A 9,895-nucleotide genomic window follows, 5' to 3' on the forward strand; every position below is an offset into this window, starting at 1 on the left:
GTGAATTTCGCTCTTCATCTAGTTACACAGGTGTGCATCACGTCCTCTTTGTTGCATGCATTCACAATTTATCACAAAATATTATGCATACTTAAATTGTATGCATTAACTCATATTATAGCATTGTCTAATTGATTCAGCAATTGCACAGCTTTTAAGATCCACATTTTTGCTGCATATCACTTTACATTATTGTGGACACTAGAATTTGTAATGGCAACTGTTTACGCAAGATAACTACAGTAACTGTTAACAATTACAATTACAAAAAAAAGGGGAAAAAAGAAAGAAAGCATTTAAGGAACAAAAGGGTGAAAAGCTTGTCAAGAAATAAAATATTTTACTCAAATTATTAAACCTATTTTTATTATTAAAATTAAGTACTTTTTTTTTTTATAGAATGTGACCTAAACATTTTCTTGAAAGGTTTTGTGAGAATCATCAAATCAATGAACCATTGAATTATTGAAAATGTAATGCATACCGTAACATGCCACTCTGACATGAAGCATCTATTGTCAGTTATTCCTTACATTATCAACATGGCAGTCTGCATAAAGAAAACGCTGATCAAAGACAATCCCTCAATGCAAGTCTTTGATTCAAGGCTTTTCAAAGGTCTTGAATGGCAAAAAATCACTTGTTTGAGAGAAGTATGGAAATTCACACATGGAGAGCCGTAGAGAAATGGATCGGCCATGACCAAGTAGTAGTATGTTCCCCTTAAAGTTTGAGTATGTATCCATCACAATGCCACGGTTGAGCAGGCAGAGCGATTTAAGAGCCTCGAGAGAAGGGCCTCTCCGCTACACTTAACACAGAATGAAGTGCAACTTTCCAGTCAGTACCACAACAAAGCCTTGCTCTGTAGGACCATGGCGGAGCAGAAGATTACTGGCAAGACCATTCTCCATAAAACCCATTTCAGCTGAGGTGATTTCTCAAATGTCAGCAGCTGCAGGTCCATTTTCAAAAGAAAGCCTGTAAGTTGATTTTAACGCAGATGCCTGGATGATTCAAACAGTTGATCAGGTATCACTGTTTTAAATAGAACTCTCAGCACTTTTTTCATTAAGGAGATGTTGTTGTTGTTTTAATATCCGCCCAAAGCTCCATGAGATTAGATGACCGTCAGAAGACACAACCTCTCTAAAAAACACTGAGACCTAGCCAACGAAGTCTACAATGTTGGATCTCTGCCTCTCTGAACTAGAATACAACAAGACAGGATTAAAGTAGTATTAAGGTGAATGCTGGAGGCTGATAACACGATTTAGAAGTTAACTAAGTTAACTGTTCTGTACAATCTCATGCTCTGCAGGTCAGTCTCTAGCTGCCTTATGGTAAGACTAAAACATTTAGAGTCTATATTTGTTTTACTTGCATCATGTTATTTACCCATCTTCATCAAATATTACAATTACAAACTTATTTGATGTACAATATTGGCTAACTAAACCACATTCTTAAAGGGATAGTTCAAACAAGAATGGAAATTTTGTCCTTATTTACTTCCCATTTTGTTCAAAACCCATATGTCTTTTTTATTTTCTGTGAAACATAAAAGAGAAAACAACGAAACAAACAAAAAATAAATGAAACCGAAAACGTATGCGTTTTGGGTCCTGAAAATGCAAACTTTTGAAAATGGTACAAATTTCTGAAAACGATACCATTGTTGTCTGTGTAGACTACAAAAATGCACGTTTGTGAAAACGGTGATGCATACACATGCCCATTACGTGTTCAGTCTGCATGTGTGCATAGAGGAAAGAAGAAGGAGAGAAATTTAAGCCTACATTTAGGACCTTATTTTCCCAGGACGTTTTAGTATATTTTACCTCATAATTCTTATTAGTATAAAAAATCTTGATGTTTTCCTTTTACCATTTCCATTATTTTAAAAGATTTTTAGTATCGTAATTTATGCTAACATAAAATACAATTATTAATTCAATTAAAAATATTATTCAAAGATTTTATTATTTTTTTGTATTTTATTTTAAGCAACGCTGTTTCAAGTCAACATAACTAAATAGACCAAAAACACCATAAAAGAACCTTTAGAAAGTACTTCTCATGACTTTCATGCTTTAATCTTATAGGCCTATTATAACTGGATCAGAATAGGCTGTTAAGGCCCGTTCACACCAAGGACAACTATAAAGATAAAGATTAAGAGACAGTTCTAGAAATCGTTCTCAATATTAAATAAAAGTGTCCACGCCACAGCTATAACTATAAAGGCACAGAGAAACAATATCGTTGGAATCACTTTCAGAACTTTCAGATTTTTTCCAGCTGATGAACAATAAAAAGATTGACACCCAATCAGAATTAAACCTGCTATAACAAGCTCGAGAATTTAAATCGCAGATGAGCGTGTGTTTGGCCTAAACAGACAGTTATCGTTCGGTGGTGTGGACGAAAAAATATATGTCGTTGTATTTATAGTTATCTTACTTGCTCTTGGTGTCAGCTTTTTCTCATGCTAAACAAAAGAAGAAGAAAAAAAAACATTGGTACAACATAATTATATTTTGGGTTGAACTACTGCATTTCTTCAGAAGCAACATTCAAAGCCAAACAAAATAAGTTACAGAGCAGGGACTGTCATGACAAGACAAGATTTACTTCACTGCCAGGCTTTCTTCTGGATGCCATGCTGGATTTTATAGATGCATTAGCACACCCTTTTAGCTGAGATTGTTCTTAATCTGTCTTAACGCATTGCTGTTTTGGCAGCCATAATGTCTGTCTGAGTCAGATAAAGCTTTTAGCTTCATACAGTGAGGTGAGGCATGTCTTTTCCTTAAGCTTCAACTCATATCTCAAAAAACAGTGATAAAAATCTAATCTAAAAACTCTGATATAAATAATATTTGCCACAAACCCTTGAAATTGAAAGGAATGTTATCTTAAAAGTTTGGAAGCTGGAGATAAGACCATGTCTGCTGATAGCTTAAGTAAAGCCACATGTCTATTTTTGTATGTGTGTATGCATAGATGTATCCCCTAAATAAATTCTACACAAACACTGAGCACTAAGGATAGGGGAAGGTTTAGGTAATTCAAAATTAAATTTCAAGATAACTTCAGATTTATTTGTCCACATTCCTCAATTGATGAGTTATTGTTAGTGACTAAAAACACAGAATGACCTGAATGTCCACGTTCTAAGAGCTGGTATGATCAGTTTCTCGGTCTCTGACGGTGAATCCAGGTGTGTTTTCACTGGCTCACGCACCACTGCACACAAAAACATCAGGCTCCATGACCGAGGGAGCTTTTCTCTGGACCCTGAGGGGCTACAAGGATGTCTTACATACAAGTACATACACAGAAAGACAGGCTTGTATAAAAAAAACACCTGACCCGTCCAGCGCTTGTCAGAAAACATCTGGAGAGAAAAGAGGGGAATCTATCATAGCATTCTCTAACAATGTGTTATGAAAGTACGGTTCAACTTAAAAGAGCATATGTAACGTGGCATTTAAATACTGGAAGAGCTGCTCCTGTTCACAGAAACACAGTAGAAGACTTTCACAAATTAATTCTAAGTACATCTATATCTGTAAAATACCCAAATATTATTATTTATTTATTTTTAACCACGTTCTGTGTGCTTAGGAGTTGCTGCCGTCATTGTTACAAATTAATGCAGACTAAAATTTACAATCCCTGTGGTTGAAACCATCGACCACTTCCATGGATGGTACCCACTCTCCCACAGAGACCCGAGCTGAAACAGATCAGGCTGGAGGTTTTATATGGTTTTACTATGAACAGATGACTCACATGAGTGAGTGGAATTACTGTTTAGGGCAAACTACACTGAACAGCAGAACTGTTTCCAACACTCATAATAAATCAGAATATTAGAATGATTTCTAAATGATCATGTGATAGACTGGATGTTACATGTGACATTGAAGGCTGGAGTAATGATGCTGAAAATTCAGCTTTGCATCACAGGAATAATTTATTTTCTTAAAGTATATTCAAATAGAAAACTATTATTTTAAGTTGTAATAATATTTCACAATATTACTGTTTTTTCTGTATTTTTGATCAAATAAATGCAGGCTTGATGAGCAGAAGAAACTTCTTTCAAAAACATTAAAAATAGTAATGTTTCCAAACTTTTGGTCTGTATATATATATATATATATACAATAGATGATGTTTTTGGTTATACCGGTGTATATAGCTGGAACATTGGTTACGTCATTTGCCTACTATGGCACCGCCTCCCACCATCGTTTAGATTTTTTTATATTAACAAAAATAATTTAGCCTAGTACAGTTAAAGGACAGACACTTTTAAAAATTAAATGATCAATGTAGCGTGCCGAACAGTGTGCAGTTTTTGTGAATCACGTGGGGAAAGTGAGTCAAGCTGAATGACAAGAGTGAAGTGAGAAAGACAAGACGGTGGCAGAAGATTGTTTAGAAAGGAAATGCAAAGGTGCCTGTTTGGCAATATTTTAGATTTTGAAAAGCCTATTGACTGGACATTTTTTTAAACATTTATTTGGTTCCACAGTGTTTGCTGATTACTTTATTAAAACTATTTTAGCCTATTTTATTGCACATCAAGGTGTATATGCCTTTCCTCCAAGCTTTCTTATTCATTTTGCTAATAAACAAATGTATCTTATTTATTTGGTTCCACAGTGTTTGCTGATTACTTTATTAAAACTTTGTGTATTTTAGCCTATTTATTTTATTGCACATCAAGGTGTATATGCCATTCCTCCAAGTTTTCTTATTCATTTTGCTAATAAACAAATGTATCTTATTTATTTGGTTCCACAGTGTTTGCTGATTTTCAGTTTTACATAGCCTACCAAGCCTAAGTAATTTGTTTTTATTAGGCATATATTGTGTATTTTTATTTGTTTTGTTAATAAAGTTCTATGAGTTTGATGTTGTTGTTGCTTGAATTGAATCAATGCCGAATTGCCACTAATTTGAAAGTGAAAGTAAAATGCGCACTGCACTTTTTCAAGCTATTTGAAAGCCAAGAAATCAGAGGAAAAGAGGGAAACCCCAAAGAACAATTGCTTGACGCCAAATTGCAACTATTCAATTGCCGATAATTTGAAAGTGAAAGTAAAATGTGCACGGCACTTTTACAAGCCATTTGAAAGCGAAGAAAACAGGGAAACTCAATCGAACTAACACCCCCACCCCAACGGTGATACCGGTATTACCAGTGTTGTCACACATCAATTAACCGGTGGGAAAATTTCCTCACCACCACAACCCCAGTGTGTGTGTGTGTGTGTGGGTGCGCATGTTTTTCAATCATGACAACTCTCTGAACATTTTAGCATGGTGATGGATATTACAATGTTAATGTATTTGGTCTTGGCGGAACAGATCTGCTACGCTGCTGCTGAATTGCTGCTACTGTTGGTTATTGCTGTAGTTGTAGATTATTACTGCTGCTGAAAGCAAGTACAGGAACTTGCTACTGCCAATGCATATGGCGATACGGTGCCATGAGTATTTAAGACATACTGCCCATAAAATAACCCCATAGCAGATCAATACAGGTGGAACTGGAGAAGGAGGAGGGTTTCAGAAAACTCTGAAAGTGCACTGCAGGAATGTCAAGTGAATGCTAGCCAGTCATATTAATATAAGGCAGTAAGCTCATTGGCTACATATGCAGCATAAACCAATCAGCTTGTGCCAAGTCATTTAACTCTCTGAATATCATTAGTTACGTTAACACCGTGTCAGAATGTGCCATCTAGAGATTCATGACTCAACTATATATATATTATTTAATTTATTTATACAAGCATTACTGGAATTGAAAACAACATCATAAACTATAACCTGCTGTCTAAAATGAGAATGTTTGCAAGTAGCATTAAAAACAATGGCAAAAGCACAAGATGAAACATTAATAATTTGGTTTTCCCAGTAGAGAAAGACTATCAATTGTAAATGTTTATATCTGCTAAAAGATAACTGTCAACTTTTTGGAGTACACTAATATATAGTTGGATTCAAAGCCAACATTGACTAAAAGCCACAAAACTACAATTTTGGATTTCATGGGGTCTTAAACAAGTCTGTTAATCGGCCACAAATGCAATTCTGAAATAACAAACGAGCCACAGTTTGTGCATTAAGAACATATGCTTTTGAAATGAGTGAAACGCCATCTTAACCCATGCTTATCTGCAATACGGGTTGCTTCGGAAATGAGCTTTGATATTACTTCATCCGGAAAGGAAAAGTCCAACACTTTGGCATTTATTCAAGTGTGTGGGTGTGTCTGAATATATTTGAGTGTAAAATATATATGAGAAATATGATGAGAACAGATGAGGCCCTGCAGATGGTCTGGTGCTTTAGATGGGCTTACATGTGTGTATCTGACCGTTATATCTCAAGAGTCTAGTACTTGTTATCTGCATGGAAGTTATGTAGACCATTGAAAAAAAAAACATACTCCCTAAAGTAATATACAGTTACTCGTCCTGGCTGCCATTTTAGACAAAAAAAAAAAGGTTTATCCAAGTGCAGTATAACAAACCACAGTCATCTTTAATAAAACTGCCATTTTGTTGTATGAATCTGGAAGCTCTCCAGCATGACTTGAACGTTGCCTCTGAAAGACTCATTTGCAGCATGATTGTGCTGTAATGACCTCTCATTCCATGTGGTTGTCAAGTTTGCGTCCTGTTTTTGTTTTAAGACCAACTTTGAATGATTTTGCACCCTGTCTCTTGAGTTTTTCCTCAGTTTTTCCCATAGCTTCATTATTAGTCTCCATTCAAAGTTCTCTGCTCACCTGTTAAAAAAACATTTAATTTCCAATGCATGATGTATTTCTGTGTCATACATTGTACAGTATGTCATAGTGCAGAAAAAGATATTTCGTGAGAACTTACAAGCAGACCATTGTTCCAATAAACAACTGCACAGTGGTTTGCTCCAAACCTTCTCTACAAATCAAAAGTGAAAAGCCACAAACAAGCCACAGAATGGAAACTGTCTGCTAATCAGTGATATTTCGATGATTAACCAGACATGTGCTTATGTAAATTGTGTCAGGAAAGCCTGGAGATTTTAACTTATTTTCACGGTATAAACCCAAACCAAAGCCAGAACAGCAGCGTTTCAGAACGGCAAAGCACAATTTTTGTAAATTCTAAAATACAGGATCTTACATGTACAAAAATGACTAGCTGTAAACCTCTTTATTTTTTTAAGTTTTTATACTTTGCAAAAGTCTTAAGCACAAACACTTTTTCTTTAAGACAATTATTTTTGGATAAAAAAAAAAACTCGCTCGATTATTACAATAATTGCAAAAGAAATGTCTGGGGCGGGTGGGATTATAATTCCAACTAAAGCTAAATATTTTCATAATGGAGTAAGGATTTATATATCTGTATGTACAGTAAGCTCTGGGAAACAACACAATAAAATTAAGACAATAGAAATCAGCAAAAACAGAAATAAAATGTGTGACAGTGAAGGGAAAAAAATAACTGTAACTTGATCTTTCTCAGCAGGCTTGAGGAAACTGAAGAATTAAAGCAGAACCCTGTTGGAGGGTTTCCTTTGTACTGGTATGACTGCTGCTATTTAAGCTGAACTGAACTGCTTACATAACTTATTACATAATCCAATGGGACCACCCTGCGTCCACAAACACTTGGGTAAACGTTCAGAGCCCATGATTTTACCCTCTGCATTTTGATCTGCAAAAACAAAATTCTACACAGACTGCGGGCAGGGCGGCTACTCATGACTGCACCCCAACCGGCGAGGGACGCGTCTGTCGCTAGCGTTACACGGTGACCAAGAGCTCTCAGCACCGGGCCCTGATTCAAGAACCAAGGTTTCTTCCACATGTCTAAGGCACGAAGGCATCTGCTTTGATTGAGCTAAAATCAACCAATCGTCGACATAGTTCAGAATGCGGATGCCCTGCATACGGAGGGGAACCAGAGCCGCATCTACACATTTCATGAACGTGCGGGGTGAGAATGCAAGGCCGAAGGGAAGTACTCGATATTGGTGGGCTTTGCCCCCGAAAGCGAACCTCAGAAACTTCCTGTGTTGTGGAAGGATGGATATATGCAAGTATGCGTCTTTGAGATCTAGTGTGACAAACCAGTCCTCGAATCTGATTTGAGCTACAACCTGTTTGACAGTGAGCATTTTGAACTTCAGTGACATTACTGAGAGGTTAAGATGACACAAGTCTAAGATCGGACGCAACCCACCATCCTTCTTTGGAACTATGAAATACCGGCTGTAAAACCCAGACTCCCTGTCTAGAGGAGGGACCACCTCGATGGCCGCCTTCCTTAATAGGGTATTCACTTCTTGTTCCATCACCAGAGCCTGCTGGGGGCTGACTACTGTCGGTGTAACCCCATTGAATGTAGGCGGTCGATGGCCGATGATAGCCTCTTTCTATTGTGTGCAGGACCCATTGAGATACATTTGGCAGTAGTTTCCACGCTGCTAACTAATGTACTAAGGGAATCAGTCTCTCGAGACTGACCTCTGGTGTAAGAGGCCCCCGAAGGGGCGGCGAGCGTCTCAGTTCCGCTACGCTCACGGGCGGAAATAACTGAGAGCAGTGCTCACTGGAAGCCGCTTCGCCCTGAAACTCTGGCAGAGTTGTCAGACCCACCTCCCGAGGGCACTGAGGTGAGACGGGCACCGTGTAATGAGGTGGACACCGCTCTACCCCTGTAGGCGCCGCCCTCTGTGGTCGTGACTGAAATGCATCATGACTTCTTGGCCGTGGACCTCCCAGCCTGAAGTACGGCTCCATCGGATTTGGATTAGGCTGCTTCAGCCTCTGGTCCCAAAGTGGGGGAACACGGGCGGCAACACTCTGTTTGTCAAGCCCGATGCTCGGGGGGAAGAACCGAAGCTCGGGCTTCCGAACCCAGGAATCGGGCAGATCTGATGGGTAAGGTAGGAGATAAGGACGTGCCCGTCTCCATTCCCTCCATCAGATCAATCTGCGAACCCAACGAATGCCGGCGCCGCTCCGCCTCGGCGAAAGCGGGACCGGTATCGCGAGAAACGCTGGCGAAGGCTCCCTCCTCGAAGAGAGCCCTCCGGGATCGAAGCGTCTGCATCGGCCGGGCAGCCGGCTCCCTCGAGAGCCGACTCAGCATGCTTCGATCCCAGGCAAACCACGCATAGACTGTGTGTATCCCCACCCGTGATGTAGCGTGGGCAGGGAGGAACCATAGACTGTATAAAAACATGGACGTAGTGTCCGTGACATCACCCGTTGACTCCAGAAGTGTGGTTTCTGAAGCCTAAAGTGTGCAGAGCAGGCCGTCGCCATCTTGGCAGCGCATCACTGGGCGACTCTCCCGGACAATCAAAAATGGGCAAAAAGGCGCATCAACTTGCTGAAGCCACGCCCACCTAGCGCGACGGCAGTGTCAGCAGCGGCAATCCACCTGTCACTCAAGTTGCCACGCCCTTAATTATACAGAACTTTAAGTCTTAATATAATTTAAACGGATGAGTTATAAAAATTTTTACCCCCCTCACAGTTGTCATGAAGGGCAAAATTAGCTATTTAGACCAAAATAATTTTTTGGCACCAGGCTGTAAACATGTTTTTTTATGCTGTAAAGTTTGGCATTTTAACATGGGGAGTCTATGGGACTGACTCCCTTTTGCAGCCAGCTTCAAGTGTCCAGTCGATGAATTGCAGTTTTAGTCACTTCCTTATTGGCCTCAGGAGAGAGAGCGGGAGGTTGGGGCTCGGGAGGAACACACAATCTATAGCGCGATCTGGAATCGCCCTTCAAATGTCATGTCTTTGCTCTTTGGCATTATGTTGTTTATTGGGACAGACAACAATAAATAAGACTCACAAGACAGA

This window comes from Carassius carassius, chromosome 13 (assembly GCF_963082965.1).
Source record: "Carassius carassius chromosome 13, fCarCar2.1, whole genome shotgun sequence".
Taxonomy (NCBI): Eukaryota; Metazoa; Chordata; class Actinopteri; order Cypriniformes; family Cyprinidae; genus Carassius; species Carassius carassius.